General features: G+C 38.2%; 1 long non-coding RNA gene across 1 annotated transcript; it reads right to left on the bottom strand.

Moving 5' to 3' along the window:
* Positions 1 to 27: 27 nt before the first annotated feature.
* Positions 28 to 27,805, bottom strand: LOC134488562 (uncharacterized). Its single transcript, XR_010066980.1, has 3 exons — positions 27,297 to 27,805; positions 24,500 to 24,676; positions 28 to 148 (listed from the first exon to the last, which is right to left on the bottom strand). It is a non-coding gene; the product is annotated as an uncharacterized LOC134488562 (long non-coding RNA).
* Positions 27,806 to 27,912: the final 107 nt, after the last annotated feature.

Here is a 27,912-nt window from a genome sequence, read left to right on the forward strand (position 1 = left end):
TCCCCCCCCCCATCAGTTTAATTATTATATGTAGGCTTATGACACCCATGTATACCCTTCTGACAGTGTCCTGGATGACATGGTGTGGGCGTTCCTTTCTAAGTGCCTTGGTGAGGTCTCAGACAGGACGGGTTCCCATCACTGCAAACTGAACATGGAAAAGACAAAGCTTGTTGCGTTCCAACCTGATCATCTCACTTTTTCTCTTTTTGTTCCTTCTTTCCAAGGCTGCAGATGCAGGTGTTCTTTAGGGTGATGAATCTCAGAATCCAAATGAATGAGGGAATCCATTGATAAAATCATCAAAGCTTGTAACTGTCATTTAATTAATATGCACAGAATCTGTTGGTTCTTCACCACAGAGATGGTAAAGCAAGTGTTCATACACTGATCATCTCACAACTGGATTATTGCAGCAGTCTTCTGGCTTGGTTACACAGATACCTCTCTCTGTCCCCAAGTGGGATCCAGAACAGCATAATCTGCACCATTCTCTCCAAACTTCCTCTATTGCTGGTCCTTACATTGGCTGGATATTATTATTATATAGATATAAGTGTTAATTAAAATTTTAAATGTTATGGGCCATTCTGGCAACTGGGACTCTATATTTCAGTTGTGATCTTCAGTTGGATTATAGTGAATTACTGTATTAATTTCTGATATTGTATTTTATTTTATATCGAGCCTAGTTATAGGTGCATGAAAAATAAAGCTATTTCATTACATGAAAATGCGTAGCATATTTTGAAAAGACATATTAAAACTAGACTTGTGGACTATCAAAAATCGCATAGATATTTAAGATCGGAAAAGTCAACTAAGTCTTCCTAACTATTAGGTTATTGTGATGTAAACTAAGCTTATAAACTAAGTGGAGGGGGGCGTATTGGCATACAGATGTAATACATTTAATTGTAATCCTACTTCTGCAGATAAACATTTTTCTTCAAGCCACAAAATTACATATTTTAAAAAAATCAAATGCAAGCATGTTTAACTGTCAAGTTTATAAAATAAAACTACAAAGTAAGTTAATAGAAATTACCAATACATAAGCTTAACCATAGTAAATTCTAACTCTGGTCAAATTCTGTAGCATTTAAATTTTCACGTAGACAAGTTCACATAACTGATAAGACCCAATGCATACATGATCTAATAGCAAACGTAGTTTTGCAGCCAAGTTCAGATCTGACAAGGACTCAAAACTACAGACTTTGACAAGGCTCACACATTTCAATTAACAACTGGACTCTGATTCTTATACCTGTTTATAAGCTTGCAAATGTGAGCTTCACACATTTACACTTTCTGTTTGTATATATACATTCACCTACAACATTTAACATGATTTAATATGGTTACTGATAATTTTCAAGGATAGGCATGGCAAACCAAGCCTTTATGATTGCAAAGCAATTCTAATTTAATGCCAATACTCATCACTGGAAACTATACAGTATAGAAAATAATAGAACTACTCTATAAATAACTGTTCAAGATCAAGGAAGTAGAAAAGCTTATTGGCTGGGACTTTCACCATTTTAAAAAGATACTGCAGTAGGAGTTGCTGAACTATTCTCCCATGAAAAGAACAGTTATTTTCAGAAATGACACAGCTTTAAGAAGGCTGCTGACCCTCCTGCTGCCATTAAATCCATCCTTTTTTGAGGAGCTACCTGAACCCTTAAACAGCCATTGCCTTAAATAGCTCCTGGCACCTGTTGATTGAGAGTAAACCTGCATGGAGATCAAATATTATATGGCTGAACAGTCTGGCAGATCAGTATCCTTGCATGAGGAAAAACTCAGAGGAGGGATGATGAATTTTGGAAGGTTCTCCTCTATCACAGTCTTCCTAAACCCTAAGGAGTTGACTCTAGGTAACATGGCTGGTTTCACTGACTTGTTTACAAATCTGAGGCTCTGCAACTGTTGAAGGTTTTAATCCCTCCCATATTTCACGGCTTGGCACTGATTCCTCCACTTATTTCTTCCCTTATTCATACGAATGCAAATGGATGGTAAGTAAAAAATGTAAAGATGTACCAGCTCTGCCATCCTAGGATCTGAATAAAAATTAAGTAATTTGTTTAACAAAAATTAAAGATGACTGAAAGCTTTGATCTCTGAGCTAATTGCCTGAATATGCATAAATTCCATTAAGTTAAGATTTGACATGATTTAATCAGCCTAGAGTGACCCCTTATGGTAGAAGAATCAAGTGAGATTTGCTGTAAGAAAGTTTGCAGGTATCAGAGAGGCCAAAGGGTGTCTTGCTGGCCTCAAAACTATTAATTAGTAACTAGGAAAGCAACACCACACAAAAATCACTGCTCCAGTATTTATCTCTAGAGGTTGCTGCTAGACTGCCTCATTATCATCTGGATGGAAAACAGCTCTCTTTCCTGGGAGCTCTACAACAGCCTTATTGATTAGGTTCCCACAGTGCTAAATCATCCTGCAGCTTTCATTGCATTCTGTCTGCTTCCCCACCCCTGAATAATAAAACCATCAAAGGCTTACAGAAATGTGAGGCAAGGCAGATTTTGGTAAACACCATAACATAATGCAGATTCTGTTTATATAATGCCCTGAGAGCCACAACACTTCACACGCCAAAACTGCATTTTTGAAAAAGCCAAGTCCTAGCTTTCATTTGGTCTTTCCTCGTTGTACTCCCTTTTGAATTCACTGCCAAAAATGTCAGAAATTGTCAGATGCAGGCAGGCAGGCAGGCAGGCAGGCAGGCAGGCAGGCAGGCAGGAATCTTAGATGATCTCATGGGAAATATTTAGGAATCTTAGATGATCTCATGGGAAATATTTCTCCAATTTAAAATTTACAAAAAAAACAAAGAACTTTCTGTCTGGTGACAAATACATTGCAGGGAAAGAATTAAGTACATATTTAATGTTGCAAGGCAGTTAAAACCATTCTGTTTTGACAAACCTTTGACGCAGTTGGTGGGCCTTGGCCACCTTGGTAACTTTTCTGATACTGACCTTTTATAATTCACGGTTATTGTGGAGGCAGAATGGTGGAAGAGCTTGTGGGGTGGGTGGGAAAGAAACAGAAGGGAGAACAGACATAAACAATCAAGAAATGGAGGGAAAATCAGTTGACAGTTCATCTCATAAACAGCAACTTCAAAGAGGCTTTGCTGTATGAAATCTGGGTAGTTCTCACTTCCTTGATCTTACCCAGATCAAGATGCATGGAGTATGACATTTGGTGGAGAGAGAAACAGACATCTAGATAGCAAGCATTTTAGGAATTAGAGTAGGACAATGAAAATGTATAATCTATGCATACATGCAGATATACAGCTGAAACTATTCTAAGTGTTTCCAGTGGAGAATTATGAAAACATCTCAACTTTTTAGAACCATTTGAGGCAAAACTCTCACAGACTTTAAGATAAAGCTAGATAAATGTATGAATATTATTTTATGAAGAATCTTTTACCAACACAATTATTTATTATTCACACAATATTGCTCTGAATGCTAACCAGGGAAGGGATGGTACAACGGTTCTAAGATTGTGTGAACCTGATGTCACACAGTCTAAATAAAAACTGTATTTTGTTAAGAGTCACTGTATAGATATTATATATTTGAAGCCTAACAGTGCTAAGGTTATGGTGAATAGTTGACATTCCTTAGACCTGCGATGACATATAGTACAGGAACAAAGAGTTACAGCTGGTATTCAGTCACCACCTAAGGATTGGTTTCACTGTGACTTCTGGGAGAGGCAAACAAGCACATCTCCAAGTGAGTGGAGACAATAACCATGGCAAAGACCAAAGAACTAGCAAGTAGACTGGTTCTACGGAACCTCTCTGGATAAGGAGAGGACAGGAAATGTGCTCCAGATGGCTGCTCCTTGCAAGGAGACCACAGGACAGTGGCCTCCTGCATGTTTGAGTACCAGGAGATAAAGGGCACAGCCATCAAGCTCACAACCACAGCAGAGCCTTTTAAAGGACACTGGGTTCACTAACCTCACTTTCTAATTTCTTTTGGAAATTGCCTATTTAAATACCTTAAGGCTATTACAGATCTTCAGAACAAGTTTGAAAAGCCACCTTGTGGATTTACCATCATTCTTGAACAAAAGAAAAACCAACCTTAAGAATTTAAAGAATTGGAAATAAACGGCAAAAAGCTAAATAAGACTTTGATCCAAGAAAGTTGTAAATGAATTAAGGCTCTAGATAAATTTGGAATATTATAAGTTTTGGAAATAATTATATAAATAAACAGCCTTTGTGGGAACTTAACTATTTGTCTATCCTAAGATATAACTGAGATTTGAAACTTTATTATTTCAGAAATTCGACACTTAGAGGGGAACTAAAGATTCCAGGCAGAAGAGGAAAAGGGGGAAAAAATTGAAACCTTGCTTTTTGTTTTGGTTTAGCACTGGGATTTACAGAATACACAAAATGTTATGACATTTGAAATACTCTGGAAGCTTTTTGAAGAATGTGGTCAGAAATTAGCAGCTACAATGTCAGCAATGATGTCTGCTTCTATGGATAGGTTATGTCCAAAAGATGTTAATGAAGGAATGACAGATGTGAAATAAATTTTGCCTGATGTAGACGTATCAGAACCAGAAATACTGGATAATTTTTAAAAAGTGTGGATTATAAAACAGAGAAGGCAGCTAAAGTGGAAATATAAATGACAAGCCAAGAGAAGGATCCAGATAAGGGCTTTCTATTGGATATACAAAAGAAGTTGGTTAAAGCTTTGAAAATTAAAGAGAAAATACGGCAAACTCTTCCACTGTGTGTCACTTTGCCTTTCCAAGTAAAGTAAAAGGATAGTTGTTGTTTTTTAACCACTGGATATACAAGGCAAGAAGGTGTCAAGTACAATCAGGAGTCACTTTAGATAGAAGTGAGACTTTTCTATCTTCACATATTTATTAACCAGTTTCCCTGTTGTTCAAATACAGTGAATGTCAGCTAGCATTCATCGATAGCTGGGCTATGGCCACAGACACTACGTTATGAACATTTTTCTTTTGAATGGGATATTCTATACTTAATTGCTTAGTATTCTTTCAGCAGTCTGCTTGTGTTCAGGAGCATATCTTCTAAAATGGGCTCCTGCTGAATTCACATTTCTCACAGTCTCATTAAGTGTTTAAGAGTTCAAAGAGCCCAGCTGACCAATCTCACCTCTGAAAAAAGCCCAGAACATCTATCTATCTATAAATAGATGACTGTATTTCCACATCCTGCTTTCTAAGTGGAATTGTGATTTTATGCGTATGAGTAATAGCCAACAAAGTGGTCAACAAACTAGTTATTTAGCCATTTGTGTTGTTCCTTTCTTGCGATCGTGCCTGCAATATCTTTCTTGCAATCTTACAGAAAATATGCAAATGTGCCTTCCTTTTTTCTATATACTGTTTTTTATTGGTCTGGACTCATGCTAGAGGCCTCAACACCTCCTCCCCTTAAGCGGAGGGTGGGGGCTTGTGTAGTTTTAGATGTTATATTAGCTACTGACCTTTGAGAGGTGAACAAACTCTTTAATACAAAAGCATATAGAAAAAAGGAGAGCGTATTTGGCCTAGCTTCTACAAAACCTCCCTTCCTGCAAGCTACTGCCAGCCAGGCTAGGACAGCTGTAAAGCTAAATAGTATAGTCAACAAGAGTTCACCTCCTGTTAAAAGGTTGAACATAGAACATCTAATATAGAGGATGCCTATGCCTCATTGCTTCAAGCAGGAAGTTTGGAGTGGTATTTTGCAGTGTACCCTTCTGAATGACTGCACAGCCTTCAGATCAGCTAAAGTCACTTTTGATCCTCATAGATAAGCCCATAACTTACTAAAAGCCCAGGCCCCAGCTAAACATTTCTTTGTTTTAGAAAAAATATTTCCTGGTTTGATAGTTTCCAAATACATAAACTACAGAGCACTTTAACTTTCTTTTCTCTTGTGATAATCCAGCTTCCAGTATAAAATTTGGCCCATGATTGCCTACATAAAAGTTTTCATTACAATCTAGAATTTACAATATTAGCAGAATTATTAAAGTATCCTTCAGCTTCTAGAAAGCATGCTGACATTTCATTGTCCACACCACTATGTTTGCTTTTGTCTTCCTTGCAGGTTCACACGAAGAAATCACTATATTCCCAAATCATGGCATGAACTGGTATAATAAGCCAACACCCTTAAAAACACAAGACTTAAATGCCCTTTGTGCTCCTTGAATAGCATATAGAAATGATCAAAAATGAACCAGCTGATTCTTCATACTGACATGGACAAAGGGCACAACATTATATAAGCAGCTATATAAGATCCCAATCTCCTTAATGTGCTGTTTATTGGTCTCCAAGTGAGCTGGTCACTTCCTTGACTCCTCAGCCTGATTTAATCTAATTCACCCTTGGGAAAAAGCCATTTTCTTACATTCATCTTCAGATATATTCTGCTCTGTTCCCATGATTTAGTTGGGCAATCAGCTAACACAGATCTAAGCTTTTGCTCCAACACACTTTTCCCCAATAACATGGGTACAATTTGCTACTCATATACTGCCACATCAACTATGCTTTTCCAACCCCTTAATTTTATGGAAAATAAAGCTCCTGGAAGTGTAAATGTCTATTTTCATCCATATAGGTTTTTCCAGAAATTATGTCCTGTTGGAAACTGGCCTTTTCTTACATGACAATATGTGCTAATTTTCCAGGTAATTCTATTGCTGGACAGTTTGATATAGCTCTGTTACCTTACTTATTATCTAGTCCCTTAACAAGCCTTCTAACTTTGCTCAGTGTCTTGGTTCCTGTCTGTTCAATGCTGTGTCAAACTTTTGCCCTTATAGAAGTTTATAACTCTGTGTTCCAGTTAATGCCCTGCATGATTCAGATCTTTGTAGGTATAGACATATTGCAACTTTTGAATATCTTTTCCAAGGCCTTAATTGCTACTCTACCAAGTCCTAGTCTGTGGCGTATTACTTGATGGCTGGTTCCTTTAGCTGAGCCTAAAAGGCAAAAGTTGATAGTTGATCCTAAAAGGCAGAGGTTCACCACCACTTCACTATCTTCATTATCAGTCGTAAGGCTGGTTGCTGTTGTCATTAGTTTGGTGTTCTTTATATTTAAATCTTCATGTTTTTCACCGTGCTCCTTGACTTTCATTACTAGAGCTTCCAGATAATTTGCATTTTCAACTATTAGAGTAATGTTATCAGCATAGCTCAGGTTATTGATGTTTCTTCCTCCAATTTTAAAAGCCACATTCATATTCTTCCAATCCAGCCTCCTTCAGTGTACAGTATATCCAGCTTATAGGTTGAATAAATAAGGAGAGAATATACCACCTTTTCTCATTCCATTTTTGATATGGAACCAGTCTTTTTCACCACGTTCTGTTTGCACTGTGGCTTCCTATGCTGCATATAAATTTTGTATGGGGACAATTAGACAATTTTTTTCTAAGATAATCTGAGGGATTGCTATTTTATGTAGTGTCTGCCTACATACCTGTGTACAATTTGACAGAGTTGGCCTGCTCTAGATCCCATCAAGTAAACAGTGTCATCTGTTGGGACCCAGGAAAAGAGCCTTCTCAGATGTGGCACCTACCCTCTGGGATAACATTACCTCTAAGAGTTGTCTGGTTCCCACCCTGACTTTATTTAAACAAGCCGTCCAAATCTATCTCTTCCTAAAGGCCTTGGGACAGAGCAGGTGGCAGATCCCTTGTGGAATGATTGATTTGTCAGATTTTTCCCCATTTTTTCAGGTTATTGTTTTGTAAGGTTTTCTACTATATGCCACCCAAAGTTGGGATGGAGTCAGACAGCTTATAAATCAAATAAATAAATAAAACATCCTGAGATGGTCAGTACAGTCAAAGGCCTTTCCATAATTAACAAATCACACATTGAGTTTGGGTATTCTTTGGCTTTCTCAGTTACCCAGTGTGCATCAGCAATTTTTCTTGTTCCTCAGCCTTTTCTAAAACTAGATTGAACAACCGGCATCTCCCTTTCCATGACAGCTCTAATCTCTATTGGATGATCCTAAGCATTATTTTGCTAGCATGTGGAATTAAGGATATTGCATGATAGTTTGCCTACTCTGTTAAGTCTCCTTTCTTTAGTATTGGTATGTAGACTGACTTCTTCCAATCTGTTGGCCACTGTGTCATTCTTCAGATTTGCTGGCATAATTTGGTTAGAACCTTACAGATTTTTCCTTTGTTTCTCGCTATATTTCTCTAAATATTCCATCAATTCCTGTAGCCTTCTGACTTGGTGATGACCAGACTGGTGATCTAACTTCATCTTCTAGTACTAGAGGTTCTTGTAAATAGGGAATATCTTCTAAAGTATCTTGGATGTTGATATCTCTACTATACAGAATTTCAGTATACTCTTTCCATCTCTGCTTGATCTTCTTTGAATCAGTCACTGTCTGTCCATTAGCATCCTCTAGTAAACCAATGGGAGGCTAAAACCTGTTGGCAGATTGCTGGGAAAGCCTTTAGCCCAGGAGAGATCAGAAAAGTCACACACACCAGGCATATCTATAAAAATAATTTATTTACAGGAAGCAACAACAAAAGCAAAACATATTTAAAGGACTTAGCTCTCATTGAGAGCTACCTGGCTTGCTACATGCCTGCACAGAAGAGAAAAAAGAAACTGAAACAAGTCCGGGCAGGTTCCTCCCCCCAGGTGCAATAATTAACATTCGAAAAGGGGGCAGTTGAATTCAACCTCTGATTAGATACAATAGCACATTAATCTGTTAGTAGGAAAACCATTAACAAAACCTCCTTCAGGGTTTGGAGATTTTATGGAAGTCTTTTCTTGCTTTTTCATATCTGTTTCCATTTTCAATGTCTTTACAGATGTCATTGTAATATTGCTTCTTGTCTCCCCTAACAGGTCTCTGAAATTCTTTAAGTTCCTTCCTGAGATCTTTGTCTTTCTTAGCTTTGACTTCTCTTCTTGGAAATTTCCACCATTTGTTCTGACATCCAGTTTGCTTTCTTCTGTTTCTTGGTCTTTGACAGTCTGTTTTCACATTCATCCTTAACAACTTCTTTGATTACATTCCACAGTTCCTCTGGCTCCTTACCAATGAGATTCAAGACTTTAAATCAATTCCTAATGTTCTCCTTGAAAATTGTGGGTATGTGCTTGAAATTATATCATGAACACTGGATGGCTTTTTTTTTTTAAGTTATCTTGGAATCTGCATGTGAGCAGTTTGTGAGCTATTCCACCATTAGCTCCTAGCCACATTTTTGCTGTTATAACTGAGCTGTTCCACCTCCTTCTACCAATAATATAGTCAATGTGATTTTTGTGTACTTCATCTTGTGATGTCCATGTTTATAGCACCATGTTGTTTTTTGGAAGACTGTGTTAACAATGAAGAAATTACTGGATTGCCAGAAATTAATAAGTCATTCTCTTGCTTTGTTTCTATTTTATAGGCCATACAGCCCAACTACATTTTCCTCCTTCATATTTCCAATGTTGGCATTCCAGTCTCCAATCATAAGCAGCACATGTTGCTTGCTTGTTCTGTAAACTTCAGACTGAACTTTACCGTAAGGCCTGTCTTCTTCTGCATCAGTACTTGGAGCATAAACTTGGATAACTGTTATATTAAAGGGTTACCCGTGAAGTCTGACTGATGCATTCTACTCAGTCAATACCATTCCTTCTTTGTTTTTCATGGCCTGAGTAGTAAACAATATGGTCTTCTGACTGGAAGTATCCAATCACAGTCCATTTCAATTCACTTATGCCTAAGATGTCAATGTGTAATTGATTCATTTAATCTTTCACTGTGTTGAGCTTTCCCATGTTCATATTTCTTATGTTCCATGTTCCAACTGTAAATCAGTCATTTCAACTGTGGACTTTCTTTTCCTGGATGGCAACATCAGCAACTAGACATTCCAAAGGCTTTAATCTAGCTACATCATAAACACCATTAGTACTTTGAAAGATCCTCAGCTCTTCCTCAGCAGTCAAGTGCCATCTGGTCTGAGATGCCCATCAACTGGCTATATATATATAGTCACTTTATGTGCTCTATCCATGACTTTTTCTTGGTAAAATACAGGAGTGGTTTACCATTGCCTTTTACCAAGTAGCACGAATGGATGCCTTTGCTGTTATCACTAAAGCAACCACCCACCTCCAGCATCTTCCTATATCGCTGCTGCCCAATATAGGTGGCTTCTTGCTTTAACTGGACAGCTGGGAAAACCTTCATGCCTGCAATTATATACTGTTGGTATTCATTCACAGTGCTTTTTACTCCTCCAGGAATAGGCCCTAGCCATGAGAAGGCAGCCTAGCAAGACTTGAGGAGTTAAGGTGGGGCTACCAAAAAGCCCTACAGCTGGCCATAGTACTGTGAAATGAACCCAGAAGCATATGCAGGGAGGCTCAAAAAAGTCAAGAACCCTAACCCTAACCCTAACCCTAACCCATGCAATCAAAGCCCCTTACTTTTTAAATCTGTTTTGCACACATTTAAAAAGCGGGGTTGATTGTACAGTCTCACCTGCCATCTTGGCTTTTTTGGCCCCCTCCCTCCCTCCAGATCCCCCTAGCTGAACCATTACTGGAACCACCAGATGTACCCTGGTAAGAATTCCCATATTAAAATGTCCCCATGCTGGTCATTTATTTATTCAATTTATACCTCACCTTTCTACTTTGTCAAAACCTCAAAAGAGTACATATGCACAGAAGTATGGGAAATCATGCAAGCCACTAGTGGTTAAGGCACTGGGCTAGAAACCAGGAGACCGAGAGTTCTAGTCCTGCCTTAGGCATGAAAGCCGGCTGGGTGACCTTGGGCCAGTCACTCTCTCTCAGCCCAACCCACCTCACGGGGTTGTTGTTATGGGGAAAAGAGAAGGAGGAAGGAGTATTAGGTATGTTCCCTGCCTTGAGTTATTTATAAAAATAATAAAGGCAGGATAGATAGATAGATAGATAGATAAAATGCATATACAGAATCTGAAAACTTTTTTGGAATACCTGAACTGCACAAGCATCAAGATATTCTTAGCTTCTTGTACAACTAAGTTGTTTTTAAATATATAGAGAGATACTTTGCATTCTTGGTCAACCCTTACTAAGTGTTATAAGAAATCATCTCTTTCCCCTGATTTTTTTTTAAAGTAGTCTCTTTGTACTCCCATACTCCAGGTTTGCAGACCAGTTAACCCAAAGGTGCACACTACCATTTTACTCTCATGGCTCCTCGGCCAACACTGGTAGATTTCCTGTGATAAAACATGTCAACCAAACCTGGAACAAACACCATTTTCAGTTAGTGCAGCATTTCAACTTAACAAGACTCAACAAATACAAAGCCCTAGCCTTTGGAACTTTTAAGCACCAAATTGCCAGATTTATTGATCAAATTTTTCCTTAATTTCAGAAAAGAGTTCTGTCAGTTGCATTAGATACCACCACCACATCTAACAACTACGCTTCACCCCATAGGCCTATTAATACCCCATTTGAAAAATATTCTTCTGTTAACTTTATATTCAGATATACAAGAGTAATTTGGCTGCTGATGTGAAAACTATTGAATCTTGTCTTAATTCACTTTTAACAAAGCCTAATTCTATTTTGGGGGAGGGAGGACTCAAACTTTAATAAAAGCTAATAGTCTTCTATTTTATCATAAGATCAAATTGATTTGTGATAATGGTAACTTTAGAATTGTTTTAATGTGCAGCATTAAATATTGTTTTGAGATCCAGTTTAATGTAGTGATTAAGGCATCAAGCTAGAAACTGGGAGACCATGAGTTCTAGTCCTGCCTTGGGCACAAAGCCAGCTGGGAGACCTTGGGCCAGTCACTCCCTCTCAGCCCTAGGAAGGAGACAATGGCAAACCTCTTCTGAAAAAACCTTGCCAGGAAAACCTCAGGAACTTGTCCAGGCAGTCTCTGAGAATCAGATATGATTGAATGGATTAAAAGATATGTTTCACTTGAATTATTTAGTTTTGGATTAACAAGGAAATATTTAAATGCCTTAAAGACCCAAATACTTTGCCTTATGTTCAATAATTATCAAGCATCCAATAATAGACTTAAACTTCTCAGCTGGAAAAATCTGAAAGAGAAGACCATTTTCTAATAACGTAACATGAAGTTAGGGTATGCTTTATGCATCTTTAAAGACAGTCTCTAATGGGAGAGGTTTATGTAGAAAGATAAGCCTTGAAGACTAGAAAAAGCTCTAAAAACCTGAAGTCTTTGAGTAGTTTTCCTGAGGAAAATAAGTTGTAATATCTTGAGAGAGGCTCTTCTCAGTTGTGACTCTCCCATTATGAAATGGCCTCCCTCCAGAGGTCATTTTAGCACCTATGTTGATTTCATCTTGATAACAAGTGAAGACATTGGCCATTCACCTACAGTTCTGAGCCTTAGTGACCACAGCTTAATCTTTTTATATTATCTTATATTGTCAATTGTTTTACTGTTCTTATTTATTGCATCCTGGTCTGAAAATCTTGGATTTTGAGTTACAAATTTATAATGAGCTATAAATATTTTACATAAACAACCAAATAAACATTGTAAAACAGAGGTAAGGAAACTTTTTCCTACAAAGGGCCATTGACCCACAAGGAAAATCAATCAGAGGATCTCACAGGCCAATGGAACTACTTATTTCTTTATCTCTGTGTAAATGTTCATCTTTTCCCCCCTTCCCCTCTCACCCTCTGTGCTTTTCAAAATTGTGGGCAGTGGCCCAGAAGAATTCTTTGAGGAATGGAGAAGGAGACATCTCCAGTAGGAGGGTTATGTGTGAAGAAATGGGCTCTAAAATCTAGAGAGATTTCTTGAAGCCTGAAGGCCTATGCGGGAAGAGGAGCTTTTCATATTATTTTCCAGAGAAGAATAAGTTATAACTAATTACTGGAAAGTAATTGTACATGCCTAGGTATAGTTCTTCCTATTCATGCTCAAGCTAGGTAGCTTCTCACACTCTTTCCCTGTGGGTAGAATCAAGGACTGAAACAGAATCCTTCTTTAGAGTCTGTGCTGTTTCAATTTCCTGAATCTGTTCCACATATGGAACCAAAACATGCCTCCTCTTTCTTTAAGGCAGCATTATCCACAACTCCTTTGACCATACCTAAGCAAAAAAAAAAAAGGGGGGGGGGCTCTTCATCCATACACAGAAAGTCCAGGATGGTGGAGAGAGGCTTCTAGCTTGTGCAGGATAAAGATGGAAACCACTCCCCCCCCCCACCCATCACTGCTACAAAGGACAGATTTACCTGGACTATTAAATGAGATCAGACAGAATTATAATGCAAGAAGACTATACCTGGCTTAAACAACTTAATGCTAACATTCCTACTTCTGCAGTTTGTTTACACAGAGTAAAACCATTGATCAATTATGAAGAACTGGATTCTTTCTGTAGTTCTTGCCCTGTCATCCAAAACAGATTCCTGAATAAACTGGTCTTCTCCATCAGCTTTTTACAGACAGTGGTGTTCTTTTTTAATGCGCACTGATAGGTAATGTGTGTGTATATAAAAAAAACAGGCAGAAACAGAGAAACTTTTACTTTAGTTAATAAATACTACAGTTGTCTCTTTATGTAATTGTTTTTTTTTTCCCTACCATTACAGATGGCCTTATGATAATAGTCATGGTATATGAAGTGATGTGAGAGCTCTTAAAAATTTCTAGCAAAAGACTGCAGCCTCCATGGGTGGTAACTGTTAGAATTATCTTAAACCACTACCTGTCTTCCATTACAATAGAAAAGGCCTTTAATTGATATAATCTTTTTTTTTTTTCAAAAGAGCAACTCCCCCTACTTTTTTTGCAAATCATTCATCCTACAAAGAGCACTACATAGCTTTTGTGCATAACTTAACTCATTCTTCAAGACAAGTACAAAATTTGTCACTGACATTTAGTGCCACACCACCAGCAATGGATAAAATGAACTAGTTAGCAATTTAACCTGTTTTTTTTTTCTTGCAAGAAAAAAAAAGCTGGATAAAAATGTTCTGCCATCATGAGCAAATGGATAACATTTTATAAGAGGTTTGTTTTTATTTTTGCTGCCCATCCTAGCTTCAAGAAAAAAGTAAGACTGGCATTTTTTTTTCTAGAGTTCTAAATCATCTTCTCAGCCTATTTCTTTAATGGTATAAAGTAAATGACTATCCGGAGGATAATTAGGCAGTGTGCTGTCGCTTCGTGTCAGGTCACAGCTGGATTTAGTCAGCATTAACCTTTGGGGAGAATTGGAATATCAGTATCATTTAAAATTAAAGACGTGTAAGCAGGCATTTCTGGAGATGTTAGAAAAGTAATTGTCTGTAAATTGTTTGACCTTGAGATTTAATTGCATGCACAACACACATTCTAGCAAGAACCCCGGACAGCCTTCATTCTCTCATACCTCCCTACCTCTCACTTCGCTGAACCTATTAAGCTACCTGTGGATTTTTCAGTAAAATATTAAAGATGGTTATATATGAAGCCTAAATGCTTTGAAGCAAACAGAGCCTTCCAAATAAAAGGAAAACGATGAAAGGTAATGCTACAAACTCTATTTGAATTTCATTTTTTCCATTTGCTTAAATTATTTTATATATGCCTACATTCTCATTCTCTCTCTTTCTCTCTCTCTTACACATACCTCCTATTAAAGACCTGAGCTTAATTTTTTTCAAAAAAAAATTCCCTCCTGCTAACAAGTTTGCATATTATGCCTTATTCCCCTTTTCCCTAATGAGACAGCTTATGCTTTCAAAGTCCCTCAAGCTAGGCAAATCTCTCCACTGCCTCCACTGTTAATAATGAAACTTCATAATTATACAAATCCGAGGTGGCCAATCAGCTTTTCAGGCTGAGCCTTCGGGTACCTCATGCATTATTTATATGGCACTTGAGTCTGTGAACTCACTTGCTCATATTAGAAGCCTAATTAATATTTAATCACATGTACAAAGGGCAAATGAAGCTGTGCTAGCCACCCAACAGAGCGCGAGCCAAGGAGCGGACAGGTGTTTGCTCAAAAACTGCAAATACACAAACATGCCCATTCACACACATTGAAAGAGATACAAATACTTACCAGACATATGCATCTGATGGTCTGAGATCTAGGCATAGATTCAATAGTATTGACCTTTATCCGGAATAATGAGTAAGGAGCACACTGCTCTCTTACCAGTGGCCAGCATCAAGAATCAATGTGGTATTTTAGAAGGGATGCTGAATTTAGAAAAAAAATCTGGAAAGAGCCCACATTCTTAGTTCTGAAGTTCTCTGTCTTCCTTGGAGCAAGACACTAGCAAGCCAAAAGGCATCTCCTGGCTATAAATCTCTGTGAAATCAGAGTAACGCATGGAAGGGCTACTGTTCAGAATAACAATATCGAAGGGCTTCAGAATAACACATGGAAAGGCTATTGCTGATGTCGGGAAGAGAAATGAAAAATCATTAAGAACTTGCTAAAGCAGAGCGGTACCACCTTCTTTCTCAAACAGAGGGCACATTTCACTTTTCAGAAGCTGCATTCCAAACAGAGGACAAGGCCAGTGCACAGAAGGACCAGATCTGAATTTGATTAATTTAAATCCAATTAAAATTCAACAACATTACTTAAATACAGCAAATCTCATTATTCCTTATGTCTTTAATAATTTTCCCTTGCTGTTAGCAGCAGCTTCAGAGGGACCCGGAGCCATATCCATGGTCTTTCAGGGTTGCAGGTGACATTGTAACCTCTTTTAGAGAGAAACAAAAATAATGAAATGTCAAAATAAACCCCCATCATATTCTATATTTGGTGCTATAAGACCCTGAGAACTCGCTGATGTATTTCCTTTTTAAAGTTTTGGTCACAAGATTGTGTGAAGAATCATGGGAACAAATCTGGTCATGAATATTCATGCAAAAGGAAGGATTATTTGAACATACATGAAAACATAGGTGATTGTCTTACCTCATACTGTATGTGGAGCTTATGAATTAGCCTATCACTTCAACCATAGCATTTATTTACAGAAATCCCTAGACATCCTTCTCATGGAAGATTCCAGAGAATGACTGAGTCAAATATGCAAAATATTTGCCTTCCCTGAGAAATAGTTTATGTTAAATAAGTCTGTTTCAAATTAGTTCTCATTTCAAGTATAAGCATATGCGCATGCATATGTTTCTGGGGATATGCGTTAGCACATATGCATTGATACAGATACACATTTTGTAATATCTTTGATTTTTAATTTCAACAAAGCAACGCTGTGACCCATTGGGTCATCATTTGAGAGAAAGGTAGTGCTGTCTGATGTAACCAGAATGAACATTAAATGTTAGGCTGACCATATTTTTTTCCCAATGCTGGACAGTCCTGTGATCATCTAAGTAGAGTATATACCATAAATAGAAAAATAATTGTAGTGGCAAACGAACTTCAATGATAAGTCAATATTTACTTACCCAAACAGATAAACAGAATGACCATGGGCAGGCAAAAAAGCAGTGGGAGCAGGAGTGACTTCTGACTTCCTGCTAGCTTCCCCATTGACTTTGCTTGTGAGAAGCTGGCAGGGAGCATCGGAAATCACAATCACGTGACAGCAGGGATGCTGTAACAGCCATAACTTTGCAAATAAAACTGGTCTGAACATAGTGGGAATTTCAGTTCCACAGGACTAATGGGTCCCAGATTTTTTATGCATTCTTTAAGTTAACAGATTTTAGGTACCTTGATTCAAAAATTGTTGTGGTATAATGCACCATTTGGGCTAACTTGAGGGTACAAACAGATAAACACAATGCAAGTTTTAGTAGTAGTAGTAGTACTTTAGTAGTAGTAGTAGTAGTCAGCCATTCTCAACCTTTTGACCCTGGAGGAACCCTTGGAATATTTTTCCGGCTTTGGGGAACCCCTGCCCATTCAGGCTCACATATAGGCCAGAAGTTACGAAATTGTTATATTCATTTCATGTGTAGGCCCGTATATATGCATTAACAGTGTTCTTAAATTAGAAATAAAGAATGAAACTTACCTCTTTAATGTGAAGCTGCCTGAATTTGAAATAGTTTTTTAAATAAATTGTGACCTCCCAGAGAACCCCTAGTGACCTCTCACGGAACCCTAGGGTTCCGCGGAACCCTGCTTGAGAAACCCTGATGTAGATTGTTGCCCTAACATAAAAACAAGAATATCCTATGAAGTCTAAAGTTGAAGCGCACTGGGAACATGTTATCTTCTAATTACTAAACTCTCACTAAAAATATTCAAGCAAAGCCATTTGTTTCAGTTGTTTGGGCAGGGGGTTGGAAGACTTCAAGGTCCCTTCCAACCCTATGATTCTATGAAATATCCCTCAGCATTGGCCATCATGACTGAAGTCGCTGTAAGTTCAGTAACAGCTGGTTTAGAAGAAGATCAACAGCAACGACAACAGTAAAGTTAAATCACTTCATATACAAGCAAAACCTAAAAGCAGTTCAGTGAAATGAAAGAGTGTAAATAGACAAACAGCAAGTACCAGAACACCAAAGAGTTAACATGAAAGACGAGAATTAACTGTTCTTCACTTTCATCTATACAAGTAAGAATGAATACATGCTCACTGATCACAATAACATTTTCTTTCTGTTAAAGTAAAGAGACATACTACCTTCCCTTAAAACAATTGGGAAGAATCCAATTAATTTATTCTGCATAAATTCTGAAAAAAATATTCTTTCTTCTGATGTCTAATGGGTCCTCTCTCAACCCTCATATAACAGAAAAGCTTGTAGCACTCTACCTTCATAAGCCAATGCATGTTCCCATTGCAAATGTGCGTGTGTGCGCGCACGTGTGCACGCATGCGCACCCACATGTGTATTTGTGTTGATTGATGGGAGAGCTTTGAAAGAATCTAGTAATATATATTGCTTGAGAGGTATATTTTATCTTCTCACATGGCATAGTAGCAGCAGCCTAGTGGAGAACATTCCAAAATACCTTGAAATCTGAAAACTGGGCATGTTTAAATTTGATCCCAAAACTGGTTTATGACTGAATGGAGCATGTACACTTTGCCATTTTATCAGGTGATCTCCAAGGGCTACAATCTGTACTTGGAGCTGATAAACGCAGTCTAGGGAAAGAGCTGGAAGTGAGGTAGAAACAGTTTTCTCTCTCTGTCTTTCTTACACACACACAGACACGCATTGTCAGGGTCGGTCTCGCTTCGCAATAAGACACAGACTCACTTAATGGAATTTAAGGATTTCTGGTTTATTGGAATGGTGGCTGACAGAACGAAAAATGGGAACGGGGGTGGTGGTGTGGAGGTGCCCATTTTATACCCTCTTGTAGGGCCCCGGGCTCCTCCACCCTCTATTGTCCCAATCCCTCTTGATGGGATCCTTGATGGCTGCATGGGCGTTTTCCCGGCATCTTCTCTTGTCCTCTTGATTCTGGTGTGTCCTCCAGGGCACCAGGTGCAGCTTATCTCTGCTCATCCGATGTCCTTCTTTTCAGCTGTATATGGGTCCATGGGTGTGGGTGCTTTGGGTGCTTGTTTTAATCCCTGGTTTAATTATCTTCTTCCTCTATTCCTTGATAATCATGATCTACGTTGTGAGGCTCTTTGTGCCTTGCAACGAGGTCATGACACGCATTCTCATGTGGAGCTGAGAATCAAGGGTTTGGTTTAGAAAAGGTTCTCTCTCACACACACACACACACACACATACACAGAGAGAGAGAGATTCTCATGTTGAGGTGAGAGAAAGTTGAAATGGGATGAGGAACTGGCAGGAGACAAGTTGTGGTTGAAGTTGAAAAGATGGCAAAGAAAATGATGGCTAGCAAGCCAAGTTGGATTTGGCAGACCTGGTTGCTGAAGAAACCCTAGTTCTAGGTATACTGAGGTCCACCAAGACAGTCATCAAAGATGGAGGAGGATTATACTTCCAGTGATGAGTCTACCTAAGCAGAATTATTGAAGGAGATCAATGTTCTGCTATGTACATGAGGTTGCCAACCAAGTTTACCTGAAACCCTTGACTATCTTTAAGAGGAACTTAGCTATAGCTACATACATAACAGTATTTTAGGGACACTAACTTCATAAGAATAATTACTTTGTAGACATGGAAATAGTTAATTGCTGAATGGCGTATGCAGCATACATTAAAAAAACCAGGTGGGACTTCATTCACAGCTATCTTGTCTTTTTTACCATACCCTGAGCATAGCCCTTGGTAAAGGTAAGTTTCCTTTGAATCAGGACTGATTACTGGTGAATATAGGGCCACCTCCATATAAAGTAGTTTGCTGCTGCCTTTTTTCATGGTGCTTTTAAAAAATTTCTGTCTCCTATAGCCCCAGTATTTCCTGTTAGTCTGTTATCCTAGTATTAAACAGTTTTTACCCTGCTTAACTTTTTGAGATCCGGCAAAGTTGGCTAAATACTGCCACACACTTGGGCAAAGTAGGAATACTTAGGGCCAAACTAGATTTGGCACTATTTTTGTATTATTTTATAAGACAAACAGCAACAATAGGGAAGCCTAAGAAGTATTGAAATTTGGGGGGGGGGAGGGTTGGGGAGGGCTCACCTTTGCCTCTTCTTCTCATATTCTTGACAAAAATAATTTCCTTCTAGTTACTACTTGCATTTTAACCAAAGTTCCCCTTCAGGCTAATGGAAATTCTATCTGAAATACAAAGAGCATCTACAGAGAAATGAATTTAATTAGAACCACTGCATGGAGACAAATGATTCAGCTTTGCATTCCCTCTCTAAGAACCACCTTCTGCCCAGAATTCTCCACCACTGCTGAACACATAAAAATAAAATAGATACATTCTCACAATTAATGTCATGTCAATTTCTGTGCCAGGAAAGATGTGCAATTCAGAGTTCTTATCTGTTCCTTGTTTAAATATTATTTAAAACAGGCAAAACTAGAGATTATTTTATGTAGCATCCAAGGGAAAGAGTCAAAGTCAATACTGGAAAAGTCAATTGATGCCAAAGCATTTTCAAGAGGTGGACGATAATCTTTTTCCCCTTTTAAGATTCCTTTCCTGGGCAGATACATTTATTATTAGGCTTGTGCAAAATTCTTCAAAATAAGTGCTTTCAGAAGTGTGGGAGCACATAAGAAGTTCCTGTGTCTTTTTTCAGATGCACATGGCTGCTACTTTAGCTGCTACCAACTGACTCCAGATGCATCTGCAGGCCTAACCACTCCACTTTGCTTTTTCCTAGCAAAGCAAAGCAGCTGTGCATGTACACTTATGCAGAAGCAACTGAAAGTAGCTTACAGGATAGTCATGCAAGCATGGGAAAAATACAGCTGCTTCAGTTATCTGAAGAGTGCTTTGCATATGCCCCAGCACATTCAAAACATCTCTTTCAAAAGATCTGCACAGCCCCATTCATAATTATGCAAAGGAAGAAAAAGTTATATTTCTATTGGGGGGGGGGACCTTACCATATCAGGCTGCTGAAATCTCAATTAGAAAAGAACCATTCTGAGGAGATCTAGAATCACTAATCATTCTACAAAAAGAATTGCTGAAAATGGTTGTTATTATTATTTTAAAATAGGGGACAAAAGAGTAATACAGAAGATTTGAACTAGTTGAATAAATATTGGATCCTTTGATTAGGTCTGGCTCCATTAATGCCTATCCTACACCTTCCTAATGATGAAACCTCATGAGTCCTTGAAAAAGAAGGTAGATTTTATTATTGGGCGTAAAGTGTGAATGTGTGCAATAAGATCAGAAAATGTTGTTAGACTTCACAGACCACATCTATGAAGAAACCACACTCAAGAAAGTCACTAGGAGATCCTGGCTGCCTTCATTATCATCTCCCTGATCCCAATTTGCTAAAATCATCTCCCAAACTCCAGGAACCAAGGCAGTGAATTGTTCAGATGGCACCCCAGAGTCAGATACACAACACCTATCTAACAGTGTATCCAATATACCATAATTGTACTGAGCATGGCTTTAGTGAAAAAAAAATCAGGAATGGGAAGCCTAGAAACCTTGCCTAACAATTTGCTTCAGAAATGGCTTGGAAACTCAGGCATTTCTGAAGCAACTTTCTCCGTTTTGGACAGCTCCTCTTCACCCACACACAGCTATACTTCATAAGGCACATCTCGATAAATACTGTAAAAGCAGAACTAGCAGGAAAAGGGCAGTTATTCATGAGGTTAATGAAATCTACAAGGAATCAGCATAACATTGTAGGAAAAGAGTTAAAGCAACAACAACTTTACCACATTTCAGGAACCACTATTTTAAAATACAGGGTTATCACCACCTTGTCAATGCAAGGTGTTGCTAGGTTTTTCATATCTAGTTAGGCAGGAGATATAACTTGTTTCCTGCTACTGAAAATGACTTGGCCTTAGATGATTAAGCCCATTCTCCCTTGGCTATTTCAGTATGAGTATCCAAGAGTGGAGCTCTGAAGTCCATGGATAGGATAGTAGGAGAAAACCTCCCTGGTGTTTCTTACAATCCCATAGAGAAACTGGGTGATGGACTCTTATGGTCCAGCTTCAGGTTAAGCCTTTAGCTGATGGCATCACCCAACACCATGACTGATGCAGAAGGGATGGGTTCTAGAGGCTGTCGGCCCTGTTACCTCCTCCAGACATCTTGCCTGCCAGCTCAGGTGTCAATCACCCTATAATCAGCCTCAGTCTTCTGGCAGGGCTATTCAAGTCTCTCTCAGACCTTCTTATCCCCCACATAGAGGAGGTGTTCTTTCAGGCTCCCAGATGGTCACCACAGTTGGCACTGCCCCAGCGCCTAGTCTGTTGAGTTCAGGCAAAAGGTTACTGAGTGGCTTGCTGGGTTGTGGGCAGACTCAAAGCCATCACTTTTGCTCACTTTCTCCATGCTCTGCTGCCCATGAAAGTCTAGTACATTCTTCCCCTAATACTGTACTTCTCCCATCTTATAGGCTAGAAGTGGTGGACTCCAGCAGTTTCCTTTCCTTTCATGTTAGCTCCATCTTCGGTGACTGAGGATTCAACCTTTAGTAATAAGACCTGTTGGCTCTACTGACTTTAACAGAGCGCTTTTGTCAAATACATGTTCTATGGTCATTATCACAGAGGACATAGAGTAGCTTACTGAAAGCCACAAGAAGTTTGAAAAAATATTAAGCTTAATCACATTTGAACCTTTAAGTCTGCATCAGTGCTCCTTGTGGCTCAAAGACCATAAGCCCTAAATACCACAGTGGCTGTTGTTTTATCTTTGAAATAAGAACACTTAGAAAGGCAAATGTTGCTCATACAAAACATGGAAAAGGCAGAAGCACAGTGACATATTATGACAGTAAAAAATATATTAGTCGCTTTTCTGTTGTCGCTTTTCTGTTGTCTTCCATGTAGTGTTTCAGTGACAGTTTTGAACAGAAAAAGTTTAGAAATTCAACTACCATTTTTTTAAAAAGGGTATCATATGTCATACTCAGTACCCTGTCCTTTCACCTGGAAACCATGCTTAAAATAGGACTTAAGAAATCTCATCTGGAAGTCTATCGTATTATAAGATCTTCCTTATTAACATAAAATACTGGAGCAGTAACCCTAACCACTGAAAACATTATTAATCAAATATATTGCAGGATTAGTGTCCTGAATCATTATTATAATGCATTGTTAAATGGGTTGTGCCAGAACACAATTTTTCTCATAGAAATGCTAGGCCAAACTTCCCAGAAGGAACATCAAGTATTGACATTTATAGTTAACAGTAGTTGCATATCCCATAGACATACCCATACATGTATTCCCAGGAACATACCAATTTCTACTCAATTTTCACAAGTTTTACTTCACTCTTTGCTGCTGATAAAGTAGGAGAATCCATTAAGGACAGCACTTAAAAACTGTTGAAGATGTCATCTGTGTCATGACTGAACTCTGCTGGAGTCATAAGATGTAACAGCAGATAACTAATACATGTGCCAATGTTATTACTCTTTATACTGACAAGTAAACTCTATAAATTAAGGGTTAGAAAAATGGCCACCAGATATATAGGGCACTATAGGAGAGTCATCATAGAGGCCATTTCCAGCTTCCTTCTCCTTATTTTCTTAAAGTATAGTATGGATGCAGTGGCTCTGCGGGTTAAACCGCTGAGCTGATGAGCTTGCCGATCGGAAGGTCAGCGGTTCAAATCCGCGTGATGGGGTGAGCTCCCGTTGCTAGTCCCAGCTCCTGCCAACCTAGCAGTTCGAAAACATGCAAATGTGAGTAGATTAATAGGTACCGCTTCCGCGGGCAGGTAACGGCGTTCCATTTAGTCATACCGGCTACATGACAACGGAAGTGTCTATGGACAAACGCCGGCTCTTCAGCTTTGAAACGGAGATGAGCAGCGCACCCTAGAGTCGGACAGGACTGGACTTAATGTCAAGGGAAACCTTTACCTTTACCTATAGTATGGATATGAGAAGCCCTGAGAAGAGAACTGTGGGGATTAATTTATTCAAGGAAGCAGTCGTTGCTGAGCATATCCAAGAGGAAAAGAAAAATTCAAAAAAGGGAAAAACAACTATCGCACAATGCCTGTTTGGGTTTCTTTTATATATTCAAAGAAAACAAAAGGACTGCAAGATCAGAAATTAGGTCCCAGGAGTACTTATTTCTCCTCCAATAAAATATTACCAGGCTAGATAACCGTGTAAGGATTCTGTTAGATTAATAAACAAAAAAAGATGATCTATTCTTGACCAGTTATATTCAGATGAAACACTTTTGTTTAAAAGAATGTTCTGCCTCTGTGTGGGCACACATGGTGACACCAGCAACGTTTCAGCATAAAGCTACATGGAAAGTGTCTTCAAGGATATAAGCAACCAAAAATCTGAATGCTAAAGATAAATATACACATACGCAGGAAGCACAGTGCCCCTAATTAACTAACACAAGAGGCTTTGCTTAAGTGCACAGCTTCAGTCTAACCTATTATGGTTAAAACCAATATTATGCATTCAGGAGAGCAAGGAATGAGGTTTTAATTTTGTGCTCCAAATAAAAGTAGCATTTCAATAGTACACATTTTAGGATTTTTTTTAATACCGTTAATTTTTTTAAAAAAAAAAAACTATGTTCTTGTCTGAATTCAAAAATGATTGACTAGTGCATGGATATCAAATAATAAATAAAACAGTCCTGGTGCCTGAAAGACTCCTGAATAAAGAGAAAATTATTTTTGGATTTCCGTTTTGATCAGATATGAAATATTCTGAAACGCCACCACTATAATTTGATAAAAAGCTTGATATCTCCAAATGAAAATAGGACTCAGCACTTTCATTTTTTTCTGTCTCTAAAGGGCCCTTGGTAAACAGATTTTCAAAAAATGAAAATCTCAGGCATAAAGGTGGAAGTAATGAAGCAAGTTTAAATATGTGCTGACCTTTGAAATGAACTGCAATCCATGTTGTTTGGCCAGGATCTGGCTGTGTTGCTGTCTCCACTGATTTCCAGAGTGTAAAAGACTTGGGTAATAGAGCTGCTCTGCTCTCTGGTGGAAGCTGACAGGCATCGCTGCAAGTAGAGGAGCAATATCAGAAATGGCCATATGCTTGGTGCTCTGAAATATAAAACAAAGAATCCATCAGGAATTTTTGAAATGATGTAAGCATTGGCTCATGTATGAAGTTTGCTTTCTTTATCTAAACAGGGAGATTCTTCCACTCTTTGAAACAAATGAAATCTAGGACTTGCCTATCCAAAGAAATAGGCAAAAACAAAAGAATGTTTTAAAAGAAACCAGTGTAATCTTTTTCTAGTTATGCCGCATCTTCTTTCCAAGGCACGTCTTAGCATTTAAAAGGAATCTTAATAGGATGCAAAGATACTACATAATACAAACTATTATTTCCTTACCTCTTTAAGTATGCAGTAATTATATCTTCTCTCTAATATCTAAATTATATTGGCAGCTTATTTACGTAATGGCTAGTACAAATAACTAAAATATACAGAATCTCCTTGCTTTTTATTTTCTTTAAGTGTTAGGCTTTGGGGGAGCTTTTTACAATCCAAAATAGCCACTTCTGCCAAGTCCTTTTCTTCTCCTTGACATTTTAGAGCAGGAAAAAACAAAGGATAGACAAAAACTTTCCCTCCACTCAGCCTCATTTTGGTCACTTCTGTGAATGTTACACAGCTGTTAGCCAAAACATCCTGTTTGGCCTCTTCTCCCTTTAGAAGCCCCATCACCTTCCCTGGCATTGCTGTCAGAAGACAAGAACGAATGAGCAGGCATGTTCTAAAATCTGCTACTTGTCAAGATTGCTGTTGCTCCTATTTTAGCCTAAAGGTCACTGCCTGGTTGTAGGCTAAGCCCTGATACTGGCCTAGACAAGCAATCGTGCAGCTGTTCCCAATTTATTTCTTTATGTGGTCTGCTACAGAACCATTAGATTTTGAGGACCATGCCATTAACCAGAAGTAGGCAGCATGGCAAATGAAAGTACGATGGCATGTGGATTTTCCCAGATTGCCAAATATCATCCTATTTTGGTGTTCCAATCTCAGATCTTGTAAGATTTTGAGAAAGGATTCCAAAACTGAGAGATTTTGGTTACTTCCTGAGATTTTGGCCTGCACATAAACACACACACACACACACACACAAATATTCATTTTTGTTTTGGCATCTGCACTGGAATCATCCACTGTGTCAAGTGGTGTTAATCCTCCAAGCTAGACCAAACTTGGAAACCAAAGGCATGCAGGCTAATACTACTTTTATTATAAGATTATAGTAACAGAATCTTGCAGGTCTGAATGTCATTCCTCCTTTTTAGCTTCATGAGAACTAGGGAGGGTCACGTCTGAGGTGCTTTCTCAAATTACATTTCTGCCTGGACTCAGATTTCTTTTATCTGAATGTTGTCTTGGTTGTGTCTCTTCCTCCTGTTCCCCATGGGTGTTCCTTCTTCCCATTACATGTGGATTATCAGTGGTTCCAAAACCAAGCTTGTGAAACACTGTCTTAAACAGCCTATAGCCTTCAAAAGTCATATTATCCCACTCCTGTGGAGGACAAGCTACTTTCAGTGCAAAGAATAGGAGAAGAGAAGCAAAACGTCTTGGAGTAACTCTGTTTGTCATGTGTAACCTAAGCTACCATTTTTCTGTGGTAGGGATAGGCAATGTGGTACATGTTTTTCAGTTTATTTAAATGTATAAGGCCACCAAGCTGTACAATGACTCTGGGTGCTACACAATAAAATCTACCAACAAAATACAGATAACACAACTGGGGAATCCCAAACATCCGGAAAAAACAACCAACCCAGCCCCCCAAAATTATAAAGGACCTCATCACTCACTCAACCCAAGGCTTGGTAGAAGAGTCAGGTTGAATGAAGCATATGGCCCCACCAGATTCTATGCATCCGTGAACATAGTAATAGTAGTGGAGGAGGAGGAGGAGGAGGAGGAGGAAGAGGGGGAGGAGTGTGCTGGTTTGCCCAGAAAAAAAGTTGATAGGTATTATAGAACATCATTTATATACAGGCATGCCAACCCCCTCTATAACATGTTAGATATTGTAGATATATTGAAATCTATCTATCTATCTATCTATCTATCTATCTATCTATCTATCTATCATCTATCTATCTCCATTCAATCATGTCTGATTCTCAGAGGCTGCCTGGACAAGTCCCTGCAGTTTTCTTGGCAGGGTTTTTCTGAAGTAGTTTGCCATTGCCTCCTTCCTAGGGCTGAGAGAAAGTGTCTCGCCCAAGGTCACCCAGCTGGCTTTGTGCCTAAGGCAGGACTAGAACTCATGGTCTCCCAGTTTCTAGCCTGGTGCCTTAACCACCACACCAAAGTGGCACACACACATATTCAACACACATAACCCCACCATGCATGCAGAAAAGGAATTGTCTAGAATATTATTGCTATATTTATCAATCTATTAATTCAGGGAACAGTGAGATCATGGACTTCCTAGTAAACTTTGAACTCATTCAATTAATTTACAAGCAAAAATATTATCTTAACAAACAAACAAATAAAATAAAATAGATATTGTCATAACAAATTCATTGAATGCTGAAATTCCAGATATGGATATTTTGGACATGAATAGTACAATATTATTTTAAAATAATAAACACCGTATCTGTGTCAGTTGTATAATAATATATAACAGGAACCTATTACAGTATTCCAGCATCTTGGAAACAAACCTGATTTCTGATTATTCCAGAATCAAATAAAGACTTTAGTCAGACATCATTATACAGGTCTAATCTGCATTGTTAAATCAAGATTTAAAAAGTAACTGCATTATTTGTTACAACTTTAAATATGTTTGCAAGTAATTATATGTCCTGATCAATCTGAGTTTCTTCCTGAAAGAAATAGACAGTAGTAGAGTCAATTAGAAGACTATTAAATGCAATATGCTAGGCTAAATATACCAAATTTCTATTCATTCTGCTGTCTTCAGATGTTTTCAGTGCTTGACAGAAACAAATGTAAATTACTTAAAATTGTTTGGAAATGGGATTTTGATATTTCTATAATTAACCAGCTATATTCACATGCACAAACAGTAATTACCATCAATGGATTGGATATGGATTATTTTCAGATAAATAGGGGCACCCAACATCTCCTATTTTGTTCAATGTTATTATAGAAGTATTAGCACAAGATATTAAAAAGAAGAATATTCAAGTCTTAATGTAAAAACAGAACATCATGTAATTATAATTAATCTGTTCATTTTTCTTAAACAAATTGATTTTAAAGAAAACACTCAATTGCAATCTAAATTAAAAATATTTTATGCAGCATTGG

This window comes from Candoia aspera, chromosome 1, assembly GCF_035149785.1.
Source record: "Candoia aspera isolate rCanAsp1 chromosome 1, rCanAsp1.hap2, whole genome shotgun sequence".
Classification (NCBI taxonomy): Eukaryota; Metazoa; Chordata; class Lepidosauria; order Squamata; family Boidae; genus Candoia; species Candoia aspera.